The sequence below is a fragment of the Myotis lucifugus genome, unplaced genomic scaffold, assembly GCF_000147115.1.
Source record: "Myotis lucifugus unplaced genomic scaffold, Myoluc2.0 scaffold_102, whole genome shotgun sequence".
NCBI lineage: Eukaryota > Metazoa > Chordata > Mammalia > Chiroptera > Vespertilionidae > Myotis > Myotis lucifugus.
In genome coordinates, this window is record NW_005871150.1 from 2135296 (window position 1) to 2144329 (window position 9034).

A 9034-nucleotide genomic window follows, 5' to 3' on the forward strand; every position below is an offset into this window, starting at 1 on the left:
AGAGTTACCAACCTTAAAAGCTTTTGTCAGGTTAGAATGTTTTTACAAAGAAAAGAAAACTTATTATAACAATGATCATATTAGAAAAAAAAGAAAGTTCTAACCAAAATAATGAGGAGGGCACAAAATCAGAATAAAAAACAGGCTTTCAAAATGAAAAAAATAATGACTTTATTTAAAGTCCACCGTATTATACTAACTTTGCTCACTTCAGAACAGACTGGTGGGGGAAAATGGGAGATACCTGTAATACTATCAATAGTAAATATATATATATTTTTTAAAAAGAACAGACTGGTCAAGTCTTCGATTAGTTAAGTAATTTGGAACCACTGGAGGAGGAGAGGGAAAACCAAAAGGACTCCAGGAAATTTAATAGAGTGCAAAAGTGGGCAAAGAAGAAAATGAGCAAAGGCCACCTCCTTTTTGGAAAGGCTCATTGCCTCGCATGAAGAGCTAGTTTTTTGTTTACATGTCTCCCCATTGGTACAAAGCTTAAAAACTAGCACCACCAACTCCATGGTCTAAGGAAATCCTCATGCTCAGCCTGCAGCTTTAAAGGAGCTGCAGAAATTCCTGTGCATATTGTAATATTTATTCTAAAATGGTGCTCATTTTCTTGGCAAGTAATAAAACAGTGTAAGATATTTTGAGCTTAATAATGCTGTAGTGTTCTTAGAAAGGCTCCTAAGAAAGAGTTTTAAAAGGACTTTCCTAAGATATATTTGAGAAGGAAACTGCTGGCTCTACATAATACTTGACTTCTGAGCATCAGTTCTTGTCCTCAGGTAAACCCAGGTCTACCCAGTTGATATTCTTTCAACACCTGCAGGTTCACTGTCAATATCAAGAGGAGTCCTGACTTACAGATGCCTTAAAGCCAGATTGATATAATAAATACTCAGAGTGTGTCCTTTTTTATTTCATTAAAAAAGTATGATTATAAATATTCCTTAATAATACTGAAAATAGTTCAGAAATTTACCCTTAGGATTCAAGTCCAAAAACTACTTTAATATTGGCCATCTAAGCCATCATATTAGTTGAAAAAAGAATAATAACAATTGTTACCCTATCAAAAAAATACACCAAAAGAAAAATGAAAGTTGATGGTCTAGCATGATTGAAAAACATTTAGAATCTATAGACAAGACTCCCCGTATAGTGTGTTTTTTTTAAGTTTGGAAAATTTCCTTCTCTCATTAGGTTGGTTTTCAGCAATGAACAGGGTTAGGAGAATAATATGGCTTCCATGGAGCCTTTCGAGATGTCAAAACAAGGATAGTGAACACAGCCAAATGGACTCAGATGATAACATGACCAAAGTAACACAAAATTTACATGTCGTATACACACACTATAGTCATATGTTGCTTATGGAAAATTGTATGCACTTTGTTAGTAAAATGTTGGTAGCTAATTCAATAAATAATTCTTAAATTTTGGAGAAGCATCATGTATAAATGTTAAGCGTGTTAGTGAGAGATCGAAGCACTTCTGAGTTAATGATAGTGGCTAATGTGGAAGTCTCAGGAACTCTTGGCAGAAGCAGCACCATTTAATACAGCACACTTTTTGTCCTTCACACCTCCCCTGTTAAGAAATAAATTATATTGCTAAAGAAAGTAGTTTGTGATATTAAATTAACAGATATAAGCCAAGCACTTCAATTGAAATGCCATCTTTGGAGTTATACCCTATATAAATTGTTATTGAAAGTTCAGAAAAATCAATTTTAACTTTGTGCAGGAACTAAAAGCAAAATAATCATGAAGTGTGTCAAGACAGAAAGAAATCATAAGCCAAAGAATAGAAAAATATGGACTTTAGAGGGTAAAAACAATAAATCCTAGATACATTGGTCCAATTTCCATAGTAAATCAGCTTTTGATTATTTTACATTCTATATACTTTCTCCTATTATTAAAACAATAAATAACACCCAAGAAAAGAAGCAAAACATGTACCTTAAAAAACCCAATTTTATCAAAGGAAAAGAAAATCTTGTTATTTTGGAAATACAGGCAACAACTTGGCCCCACTGAGCATGCAGTGCTTTCTGCTTAATGCTTATAATTCACTTAGTCTTCAAAGAAGAATTTAGTTGTTTTCTAAGAGAAATTAATGTTCCATTGATCCTCCCTTATTTTTCTACAAACAGATGCATGTGGAAGTCAAATGACAAGTTGAAGATTGAATTTAGTCAAGCAAATCTGGACTCCCATAGCTGAAAGTCAGTTTCTTCACCCAGACAATCATCTACATCTCTTAAGGTTGATTTGAAGATTAAATGAGATAATGTATTTAAATGCTATCACATATTAAGCATTCAAAAAAGATCAATAGTGGTGGTAGCAGTAGGAAAAGTGGTGATATCAAAGTACATGAATCAGAACAAGGGAAAGTAACTGATTTAAACATTTCATGGCATTAGGCATGATAATCTCATTTATCATTCTCACAAATAGGACGGTGTTGCCAACGGTGTTCAAATAGTCTGTGCAGAAAGATGTCCAGCAACCCATCTTCATTAGGGATGTTCTTACTAACAGGAATAGCTAAAGTCTGTTGGCCAATGCCTCTTCTAACTTTGAGAGTCACTGGCTGGCTCTGCCATCATTTGATTCTTTAACTTCCATTTTTTCTAGGTTTCCAATATCACCCAACTTCTCTTTTGACCGATATCCTTGCTTCTCTCCCCCTCCCAAGTCATGATAGCCTCACAAACCCAGAGGTCATTCCCTTTCTCCCTGTGATATGAGATGACTAATCAAGAAATTGACCTTAAATTTTAACTTTCTAGAGGGCAGCCTTTGTCTCTGCTTAAGGGGACATCACCAAGGACAGTAAAACAAGAATATCTGCAAAATACAATCTTTATTACTTTTCACATTTTTATATTAGTGTAGTGTGAACTCCAGTTTGAACCTAAATTATGTTAAACCTAGGATTCAACATGTCTGGGTATATCTGAAAGACATAGGTCAACCTGGCAGAGCTTTAGCTAAATGACAGGTGAGGAGGTTTCTTAAAATGTACTCCTCTTAAGGGAAGACATACTCAAAATACACGTGTTTAGTAGAAGAACAATGGGATGGGTTGTAGAGGTGATTCTGAGCACAAGAAGCTTCTTTCTGTTCAAGTCTACCCATGCTTACGTTCTAGGAAAAGGGGCTGAAATAAAGCAGGGAATAAAACCCAAAAGAGCCATTTATTACAATCCCATTAAGAACAAAAGCACTATTAGCCAATCCCACTTTATCGTTTCTGCAAGATTGTAGCTCAATTTGGAGTGTCGGAATGATGAACTCGGTGAACTAAGAAAGGCAGTGGGACCAACAACTGCCAGAAGTTCAGGAGAGGCCTCCAGGCAGGGTCCCTGAGACAGCCAATTAGCAGAATTCATCACAACAAAAAAGAAGAACCGTACAGAAAAACATTAAAACAACCCTGAGATTTCCCACAGAGCATCCCTAGAGGAATCTCAAAACTGGGCGTAGAATCTGAGTTGTTTGGGACTTCCATGGAGGAAGGCTAGGACGTCAATGAAATTGTTTTGTTTCTGCTATGGTAACCTTGTGTTTACCCCCAGGCTGTTGTGAAACAGGTAAATATGGATTATGTTACCATATTATTTCAGTTTTAAACAATTAAACTCAGCTTTTTAAAAACATTCTCTGTCCTTTATTTTTTTTTTAAATTGTCCTTTGGACATAGTGAAGCAATTTTTTTGTTTGTTTGCTTAAATGCATTCACTTTTTAGATAACTTACATGACATGCTTTTTCTTAAAAAACAATGCCTCCTCTCCAGATAAATCAAGGTCACAATAAATGAAGAGCTCAGGATAACGTCAGTCCCAGGTGCCCTAGTCCTGGTGTGTGGATGACAAGCAGCAGCCAGAAATGATGACAGGTGACAGCTCCAAATGGAAACATTTTCCCATTTCTAAACCTTCCTTAAAGGAAGTCAACATGGAGATGACACCATCCTCATGGTGGTCCAACGTAGCAACCATGCCATCTGGATGCATGTCTGCACCAACAGAGAATTGGTGGTTCTTGAGATTAGGAGGGATGGGCTCAATCTGTTCTGCAGCCCCTGTCATGAACCCTGTGATTGGGTTCATGTCACCTTTGACATGCTTCTTGTAGGCTCCTTTTATCAGGCTGATTCCCTGCAAATGATGGTTCGTGATGATATCACCACCAGTGATGACTGTGCTTTTGAGACCTTTGCCCTCTGGGCTTTCAGCGGAGGCATTCCCACCAAGAAGCGAGTCATCAGTGTTTCCCTGGGTCCTCCTGACCATCTTCCCCTCTACCTCCAGGCACAGCCCGCCTGCGATCTCCCAGATCTTGTAAATATTGGAGAACATTTCATTGTGGCTGGTGAGGTCCTGGTAGATGACCATGTTGGCGTCGCTGGAAGGAGACAGACAGGCGCTGGTTTAGCAGGAGCCCCAAGGTGGGGGGAGGGGAAAGGGAAGTAGGTGGAAAAGGAGATGGAATTTTTATTTGTTCTGTGAAGGAGGAATATTTTACAGTCCAACCAACACACCATTCTCCTCTCCAAACTACCATTTTCATATATATCATTAAACTGGGCAGTGGTTAAGAGCATTGACACTGGAAACAAAATGAGTTCAAATGGCAGCTGAAACTCAACTTTAAGACCCTGAACAAGTGCTGTGACTGCCTGTGTCACTCTGTCCCTCTTGTAAAGTAAATAATTGTCACTGCCTCATGGTGGTGTTGTGGGGGTTTAAATGATTAATACGTTTAAAGTACTTAGAAAAATGCCAGGTGCCTACGTAAGCCTAGCTGAGTAAAAATTACTTAATAAATGACTAAATATCTATTCATCCCACAAATCTTTATTGAGTGCGCATATGAGCATAATAAGCACTTCTGATACTGGGGATATGGGCAAGAACAAAACACAAAATTACCTTCTTCAAGGAGCTTAAATTCTCAAAGCGCTCTAAACTATAATCAATAGCTAAATACTCCAGGGAACATAATTAAATGCTTTCCCACTATCAGGCATTCAGGGGTCATGGTTTATCATGTTACGCAGACCACTAGTCATGATGAAAATGTTTGCTTACGTTTTGAACACTTTTTAGAATGCATATCCTAAAGTGAAATATTGGGTCAAAAATTTTCAACATTATATTTTGAGGAATATTTGCCTGCTTTATCAAAGTCATTTAATTAGCATGTATAAAATGGAAATATGTACAAATGTACCTCACAATACAGTTAAATAAAGTTTAGTGAAAGCATGGTAAGGCCACATTGGAAACTGGATAAAATGACAACTGCTAACATTCTGACTCTGACTGTGTTAATAACCACTTTGAGCTTTGGGAAGATATAAATAACCTTAGACTACTGTGCTAAGGCAATATATTGTATCCAAAAAATAGCTCTGTGTGGCAAAATCTTTTTTGGAGAGTAAATTTCATGCAGAAATTATGAGTTTGATGTGATTAGAGAAAAATCTATGAATTTTCACCACTCAGATACACTTAAAAGCTTCAAAAATAATATGTTTTGAAGCATGAATGGCCCATATTAAGATAATTTCCGGTGTCTTATTCAATAACCACCAACAGCGCACTTGGACCATGGGATCTCATATATTCACGGACCAGAAAATGGTAGTATTAATTCCTGTCGAAAAGTCTTTGGGGCAATTATTTCCCACTTGGAGTAGGTTATGGCCTCATTTTCTTAAACTTTTTTCTAGACAATTTAGACAAACACAGTTTTATTTTCAAGTAGATCTATTCAGCATCAAACGTGAAAAATACTCATTTGAAGTCTATTTCTGTTTGCAACCCTGTAATCTGAAGGCATCGTCCCTTCTTTTACCTGGAGATAATTCAGGACACCCACAATGCTTGAGCTGCCAGGACACTACAGAATTCCAGAAGCATCGCTCCCTCACTTTAGAGCTAGAAAGCGTGCTCCCCAGGGGAACCTACACGCTGCTGTTTGGGGAGGACACTATAGGACGCGTGTGTCCTTTATCAGGAACACAGAGCTAAATGTAGCCCCTAGCTGCAGTAACAAACAAACCCTACAGCTGATATATCTGCTTCCTCTTTCTGTTCAGTTAAAATTCATTCTTTTGTTTTCTTTTAAATTGTCCTGCTTACTATGCATTTGAATATGCAAAGCAGTATCAAATCCATTTTGGAAGAGATTGAGCTTGGAAGTCACACATAAATAGCCAGTTAAGATTCTTCCCCCGAATCACATAATCAGTGACAGGTATATCAGCATCGCTGTCAGTCCCACCATGGCACCTAGTTCAACTAATCATGGCATTACTTGGGGTCTGAGAGCCATTTTACCATCAAGCATAGAAAGACCGTAATCTGGCCCTAACCGGTTTGGCTCAGTGGATAGAGCGTCGGCCTGGGGACTCAAGGGTTCCAGGTTCGATTCCAGTCAAGGGCATGTACCTTGGTTGTGGGCACATACCCAGTAGGGAGTGTGCAAGAGGCAGCTGATTGATGTTTCTGACTCTCTCTATCCCTCTCCCTTCCTCTCTGTAAAAAATCAATAAAATATATTTTTTTAAAAAAAAGAAAGACCATAATCTGGCCTCTGTGTATGGCAACATAGTAGAAAACCTTTAAGGGAAGAATTAATCTCTGCAGTATACGGGTATTATGTGAATTCAAAAACTACTGTCACCCTGGCTGGGTAGCTCAGTTGGTTAGAGCGTTGTCCCTATATGTCAAGGTTGCAGGTTCCATCCCGGTCAGGCATAGCCTAATGGTTAGAAACAAGGCCTTGGATTAATGCAGACCTAAATCCCAGGATGTGTTCATTGATTTTATTTTACTTTATTAAATATATTTTATTGATTTTTTACAGAGAGGAAGGGAGAGGGATAGAGAGCTAGAAACATCGATCAGCTGCCTCCTGCACACCCCCCACTGGGGATGTGACCGCAACCAAGGTACATGACCTTGACTGGAATTGAACCTGGGACCCTTCAGTCTGCAGGCCACCACTCTATCCACTGAGCCAAACCAGTTAGGGCTGTTCATTGATTTTAAAGAAGAGGAAGAAGGAGAGATTGAGAGAGAGAGAGAGATGAGAGAGAAACATTGATTGGTTGCCTCCCATATGTACCCCGACTGGGGATGAAACCTACAACCTAAGTATGTGCCCTGACCTGGAATCGGTGCATGAATGACAACGCTCCAACCAACAGAGCCATCAGCCAGGGCCTTTAAGCCTCATTTTTTAACCACCATTAAAATGCGTAAATGATAAAATTAAATTTGTAATGTTGTACTGATGATTGAGACACACACAGTGCCTAACACTATAAGTGTTCATGTGTTTCATTTTATTATGATCATTATTTTTAATATTATGATTTGGCAATACATACAAAGCCTTCACATTAAACATTGGCTTCTAATCCAGAAATTCCACTTTTAAGAACTAGCCTAAGGAGATAATTCGGGACACCCACAATGCTTGAGCTGCCAGGACACTACAGAATTCCGCAGGCATCACTTCGAACTTCAGTGTGTGCTGAGTTTTGGAGCTGCAGCGAGAAGTCTATAATGACTTCAGGTCTTACCTGCTGCTAATGAACCATTCTGTGATTCTTTCGAAGTAAAATAAAGAATTTAAAATGTGCATTATTGTCTGAGAATGATGCTACCTGGAAGAGCAGTCTGGAAATTTAGGGGGGAAATTTTAGAAAATAATCTTCAATGTGAAAGTTTCCCCAAAGCTTTAAGTTTGGGTTTGTTTATTTGGTTTCCTCATCTCCCCTGAAGAAATGTTTTTAGTTGGCAATCACTAATTAATGACAAGATTAACCCTGCCCAGCTAGCATGGCTCAGTGGTTAAGCATTGACCTATGAACCAGAAGGTCAAGGTTCCACTCCCATCAGGGCACATGCCTGGGTTGTGGGCTTAACCCCCAGTAGGGGGCATGTAGGAGGCAGCCAACCAATGATTCTCTCTTACCATTCATGTTTCTATCTTTCTCTCCCTCTCCCTTCCTCTCTGAAATCAATAAAATATATTTTTTTAAAATATATATTAGCCTTTGGTCAGTGTTTACTTGATACAGTTTCCTAACCCCTTGTATTAAAATTCAGTTTGTTATCCGGGATGGTGTCTGTGTCCCTCCCAGGCCTGCTAAACCTGAACCCTGGACAGGCACTTGGAAAGCTGCACATTTGAAAAGCACACCCCTCAGAGATATGGAGCCCCAGTCCGTCTAGGGGAGCAGTTACAGATCTTCTCGGGTGGAAAGATTCAAGATCATCCCCTGTCACGATATTATTGGAGTCCAGAAGCATCATAAAAATAAGTGACTTTTAAAGGGAAATGGAAGAATACAGTTTTTTATTGCACTGCTCTGACTTGCATTTTAAATGTTGCCAGTAACGCCCACATCTGTTTCTGTACGTGTATATTTACAGGGTTCTATCGCTGGGTTTTTCTTTAAAGCTTCATCCGTAACAAATGCACACGGAAGCACGCCATTCTTTGGGGGCACTTGCCTATGGACTCATACTCCTGACAAAAAATAACAGCTGCCCAGCCTGCGCTGGCGAAGGGTTTCATTTTTCTCTCTCCACTCTCTTTGCTGCTCTAAGCCTTAAATGTATTGTCACAGATGAATGCCGCTGAGAGATTGGCTTTCCAAAGGCAAGTATGGCCACTGGATGGCAACCATTCTCTAGAGCAGAGGAATTCCCTCTGTTCTTCTACAATGTACAGTTTCTCATCGAGGTTGTCTGAGATGACAATAAAGAATTCATTTTTAACATTTATACCACATTTTCAAACAATTCTACTTCAAAAGCACTGAAAGCAGCATCCTAATAACCCAGACTCTATGAGTATGGACCTAGTAACAGAAGTGGACCTTTGCTTTGGCGTCTTCAATATGTAAGTCATGGAAGTCAGATGTTTAAAGCTGACAATGGCTCTTGGAAATTGCTTGTGTGTGAAAGAAAAGGGGGTAGTAATTCCAGCTGATAT

At 38.9% G+C, this 9034-nt stretch overlaps 1 pseudogene; it reads right to left on the reverse strand.

Moving 5' to 3' along the window:
• Positions 1–3867: 3867 nt before the first annotated feature.
• LOC102440515 lies at positions 3868–4413 on the reverse strand (annotated as a pseudogene).
• Between the last annotated feature and the right edge of the window lie 4621 nt (positions 4414–9034).